This window comes from Nannospalax galili, unplaced genomic scaffold (assembly GCF_000622305.1).
Source record: "Nannospalax galili isolate Female #2095 unplaced genomic scaffold, S.galili_v1.0 scaffold12450, whole genome shotgun sequence".
Classification (NCBI taxonomy): Eukaryota; Metazoa; Chordata; class Mammalia; order Rodentia; family Spalacidae; genus Nannospalax; species Nannospalax galili.
In genome coordinates this window covers 2,052-7,821 of record NW_008327091.1, presented here as the reverse complement: position 1 = coordinate 7,821, position 5,770 = coordinate 2,052, and the positions used below count along the sequence as shown (strand labels likewise).

At 40.6% G+C, this 5,770-nt stretch overlaps 1 pseudogene; it reads right to left on the bottom strand.

Annotated features, from left to right (window-relative positions):
- Positions 1 to 511: 511 nt before the first annotated feature.
- Positions 512 to 1,053, bottom strand: LOC115067662 (annotated as a pseudogene).
- Between the last annotated feature and the right edge of the window lie 4,717 nt (positions 1,054 to 5,770).

The window sequence follows — 5,770 nt, the reverse complement described above, 5'->3', positions numbered from 1 at the left end:
ACCCGTGTCGTGCAATTCCTGTGGAGATCAGAAGAGGCTGTTGGATCCCCTGGGACTGGAGTTACAGACAGTTGTTAGCTGCCATGTGGGTGCTGGGATTCGAAACTGGGTCTTCTGCAAGAATAACCAGTGTTCTTAACCGCAGAGCCATCTCTCCAGCCCCAGGACTGTTTTTAAGGTGTCCCATAGGTTTTGTTACATCCTGTTCTCATTTTCATTTTTTTCCAGAAACTCATTACTGTTTTTGCTTAGAATATTCAAATTTATTTTTGACACATTAAAATATATGTATTTGTCACATTTGGATATATATACACATATATATGTTAAACCTAATTAAAACCTAATTAAAATATGTGTCACCACAAAAGCTTTACATTTTAAAAGAATACTATGTCAGAATAGGTAAAAAGTATCATCTTTAGCATCCTGGTATCATTACTTGGTAGTTAACAGAACATTAAACCTCTACACAGCTGGCTTTCTGAACAGTAACCAAGAAGCCCCAAACTCAGCCACTCTTGTAGTTTTTTTTTTATCTTGGCCAAGATGGCAGCCTTGGGCACTTCCTCTGATCCTAAGCAAGACTAAAGGAGCCAAGCAATGGATGAAGAATGCAGCAAAGTGGATACATCAGGGATCCTCACTGGAGTAGTCACAAGGGAAGAAGTGGGAGCATGTACAGAAGCCCTTGCCCACAGCTCCCAGGGAAGCTGGGATATACTCCCAAGTCAATGTTCTAGTCAGAAGGGTGATAACTGCAGAGGTAGACGGCACTGTTCACTAACCAGGTGACAGCACCATTGCATATCCTAAGAAAGTGACAACAAACAAGCTCGGTAGAAAGTTTCACCTCAACAATACCAGGGCACCAGTGTGGGCAGCACAAAGCATAGCAATAGGAAAACAGGCTGGTAAGCATATCACCACCATGTCAGCTTTCAGGTCAGACATATCTAAAATACCACTCTCCTCTTTGATGGCTGTGCAGAGCAGCCAACCCATGTGAGAAATGGGGGCAGGGGTCGTAACAGGAATTGTGAAACTCAGCATGTTTGTGAGAACTTGGGGTAGAAGCAATGATTTAAGGACCATTCATTCATATACATCATTCTGGAAAGTCACAGAGTTGACAATACTGAGCCTCAGAGCAGTCAGTCAGCTTTGTAAATTCAGTGGCTCCACAAAAGGATGAGGCCTGACTCTGATAGCTCAGGGAACTGACTACGCAGTATAAATAAGCTTAGAGTGAGGTGTAGAACTCGCAGGTGGGAACCCCACAGAATTCCCATATGTAGAAGAGACATGAAGAGGATGTTTCTCCTCATTCTGATAGCTGGGGTCATGAGATCTCCCATTTCAGGTCATGTATCTTCTCCCAGATAGAGGGGTATCTTCAGCTTCTTTCATTCTGCAGGCCCCCAGAGGAAGGTGGCGATGATGAATCATTGTATACAAGCTGGACATCTCTTTTAGCATATGGCTGGAATCGTGGTCTTGGTTACAGGGATCACTTTCCCAGGGCTGAAACTGGGAAGCAGTATTTGACACCACTGAATCTGCAGGTGGAATTCTATTTCAGAGCCTGTTTATACTGAGTCTGATGGAGCTCTGCTCAGAAACCTCTGTGCTTCACATGTTGAATGGGAGTCCAGCCTACCCTGCCTGTATGCAGATCTCCCCAGGCTGGGAATTTCAAGGGCTGAGCAAGTAATGTCCCTTTAATCTGTGAATTAAAATGGTCACGTCCCTTTTATCCACTGCCAGCCAAGAGCAAAATGCACAGGGCTGGTTGGCCAAGGCAGCCTTGTGGGAGGTGAGGGCCAGAGAGAATGGTAGATAGAAAGCCAAGTACAGCCCAGAATAGACCCGTGTGTATCTCTTAAAAAGTAAAACATCCATTTCCACTAAAGTAGATCTCCCCTCCCTCTTTCTCCTGTGCCCTTCTAAGCCCTTCAAAGTGTCACTTTTCTTCCACCACCATTCCACAAGTGCACACAGGAAGCTGGTAGCACTGTTGTCACTATCTGTACTTTCTACAGAGACAAAATAGAGCACGTTTTAAAAAATTCAACACTGCTTCAACTCTATGTAGATGTCTATAAACCCCTCATTAATTTTGGTTGCATAATGTCCCATCACATAGCTGTATAACACTACTCAATCATTTATCGGCTATAAGTTTCACTGAAAAGAATGCGTCTATGAACAAGGGTCCTTGTCCATATTTTTTGGTGCACATATGTTGTTCTCTATCTACAAGAGTTGACCAAAATATTATTATATGTGTTTCACATCACTACTATTGCTCAATTGCTCTCCCAAGTGGTCATAGTAAGGTACAAGCCCATCAAAATTAATACTTCCTGTTTTCCTATACTTTGTTAAAAGAATTGACAAACCTTTGTTTTTCAATGTGAAGGTTATGAAAAACTTAAGTGGTACTAGAGCTTGCATTTCTCTGAATGGTCTTTTTGTTGTCGTCTTTTTAAGAATTTCCTTGTAGCCCCAACTGGTCTAGAACTCACAATGTAGACCAGGCTGGTCTCAAACTCACAAGGATCCTCCTGCCTCTGCTTCGCAAGTGCTGGGGTTAAAGGCATACGCCACCATGCCTGAATCTGAATGGTCTTTTTACATTTATTAGCCATCTGGATTTGGAAGTGGGGCTCACTAGTTCACATTCTTTTGGAGGAAGAGTCTGAGAAGAATCATTAGTTCTTTAAATGTTGGACAGAATTCAGCAGTGATGTGAAGTCCTGGGTTTTTCTTTGATGGAAGACTTTTCTTGATTCAATCTCCTTCTTCATTAACCTGTTAAGATCCGATTCTTCATGATTCATCTTAAAGGGTTGTATTCTCTTATGCTTCATACATTTAACTTATGAAACCTCTTGTATTTTATTTCTAATGTTCAGTCTTCCTTACTCTAGCTAAAAGTTCTTTGTATGCTTGTGAAAGCTACCTTAAAGCCTTAAAGTAGGTTCAATTTTCTTCATTTAAGAGTGGGTTCAATTATTTTCAATTAAGTATAAAATTTTGTGAGAAAGCAGATCTTTTCTACAGTAAAATGACCTTTAATGTTAACAGAATTTTCACTGCTACTTAATGATTTTGCTCCAATCCAGAAGGACACCATCATACTGTCACAAGTGGCTAGAAGTTAGCAACTGGACAATCTACCTTCGGATTTAGATTTGACCCCTTTTATTAACAAATATTTATTGAACATATAACATATGAAAGGAACCATATGAGAAAAGACCCAGTATTTAGTAGGCCTCAGGAAACTTGCAGTCCAGTGTGAAAAGCAGAGAATACCCAAAGACGGCCCAAGAGAAAAGAGAAGCTATCCTAGAGATTTTCAGTAGTTACAGACAAAAGGATTTATGTTTTAAGACCATGGGCCATTTTAAGAAATCTTAAAATGCAATACTAAATTTAAATTGTAGGCCTGGCAGTTATCTCAGAAAGCCCAGTCTCGATAATTCGTCATCCAAGAAATGTACTTCTTAGCTTCTATTTTGTTTTGGACTTCCTACAGCTTGTTTAGAAGACAAAGGGTGTAATTCTGACATTTGTCTCTCAACCATTCAGAAGTTTCTTGCAGTCAGGAAATAAACTAGGGGGTCTCTAGTCTGGATCGCTGCTGCTGCTGCTTGAGATTCACGTCACTGGATTAATATCCTACCACACTGTACCTGTTAGTTTGTGTGACAAATAGAACATGGCATGCTGCTTTTGCCTTTCTCTCTTGAATCACTTGCTCTGGGGAAGGAAGCCAGATACTATGTCTTAAGAATCCTAGAGAAGCTAGCAGAGTCAGGTACTAAAGACACAGGCTAACAGCTACCTGAATGAGCTTAGAAATTCTCCAGGGCTAGACACCATGTACATGCTTTATGATCCCAGCATTTAGGAGGTGGAGGCACACGAACCAGGAGCTCAAGGTTGTTCTCAAGAAAATTAGAGGCCAGCCTAGGCTACATAAGACCTTGTCTCAAACAACAACAAAAGCAAAACCAGGCTGGTGGTAGAACACCTGACCAGCATGCATGAGACCGTGGGTTCAATCTCCAACACTCAGGACAAAAAAGAAGTGTGACCCTCCTAAACAAAATCTGGTTACCTACTCTGGCCAGTGCAAGAAGTGAAGAAGCAAGGAAGAAGAGAACAGCACGATGTACAGCAGGGACATAACCAAAAAAACTCTGCTATTTGCTCTCTCCTCATCCCTGGTCCCTTTGACCTTTATTTATTCTCAATACCCCTGTCTTTTTCACAGGCCTTCTAGTCTTTATCTGGATGACTGGCCTAACAGGGTAATAAATCGTATGTGAGATCTGGTCTAAAATATGCTTCAGTTTTCCTAAATGTGTCATTTCTTAATCCATCGAATGAGTATCACTGTATCATTTCAAATTTACATTTTACTGTACTTTGGAACTTGTACTGAGCACATTCATTAGGCATAACTAAACACTCTTGCCCAAGAAACACACACATTAGTGACAAGTGAACAGTCTTCTGTCTATAGTGAACCTTAAATAAAATATAAATACGTGAATAGTCTTGTCTTTCTAGCATTTAATGTTTTTAGTGGATTTTGTGCTCTAATTGTAAATTTCTTTTTGATTTTTGCCTGCATGTATGTAAGTGCACCCGTGCAATGCAATGCCTGTGGTGGTCAGAAAAGGGAGTCAGATCTCCTGGAACTGGAGTTACAGACAGCTGTTAGCCGCCATGTGGGTCCTGGAAACTGAACCTGGGTTCTCTGCAAGAGCTGCCAGTGCTCTTAACCACTGAGTCATCTCTCCAGCTCCCTGTGTTCTATTTTTATTCTGAGTTCACACAGGCAATATACTATTTCCCATCCCTGGTAACAACAAAAATTTGGTTTAACTATCATTTTAGTGATTTCACTTAGAAAGGTAATTGACTCTATATTACTTGTAGGAAGAAATGAAAAACAATAAATCAGTCCTTTATTTTTTTATCTGTATGTCAACTTATAATTTGAAATCAATTAGAAGCTCAATCAGAACACTCTGTTGCAGAATTTAAGATATAAAGTCTTTTCTGCAGCTCAGAAAAGCCTTTCTATTCACTGTATATGTACCAGTGTTATTCTGCATTTTGAGAATATTATTAAAACAGAAGTAATAACATACAGTAGTAGTCATATGCCTTCAGTTTATTCGTGGATCCATATAATCTATGTCCTATCCCATCAAGAAGACCCTTCTTTCAAAGAAGCTAAATGCTTTTTCCTGGCTTAAGAAAAAAAGGGAGCCAGGCATGGTGGCATATGCCTTTAATCTCAGCACTCGGGATGCAGATGCGGGCAGATCTCTGTGAGTTCAAGGCCAGCCTGGTCTACAAAGTGAGTTCCAGGACAGCTGGGGCTACAGGGAGACTCTGTCTCAAAAAAGACAAAAAAAAAGGGAGGGGTGTGGGGAGGGCACAGCTCTCCTTGTGCCCTCCCCAGTAAATTCCTACTGTCCATAAGTTCTGACTTCTAGTTTGGCACCACACAATTGTTCTACCTGTACTTGACATGTATCTAGAAGAACTGGTACATAATTTGATCTTTGTTCAGTACAGTGTCTATGAAAATCATTCGTGTTTTAGCATAACTAGTGTATTCTTTTTCACTCCTGTGTCAATACCCCCTGATGTTCATATGCACTCTCTTGCACATGGCATTTGGGTTTCTTTTCAGTTGGAGGTATTACACATAATGCTGTTACAGAATTTTTATAAAAATTTT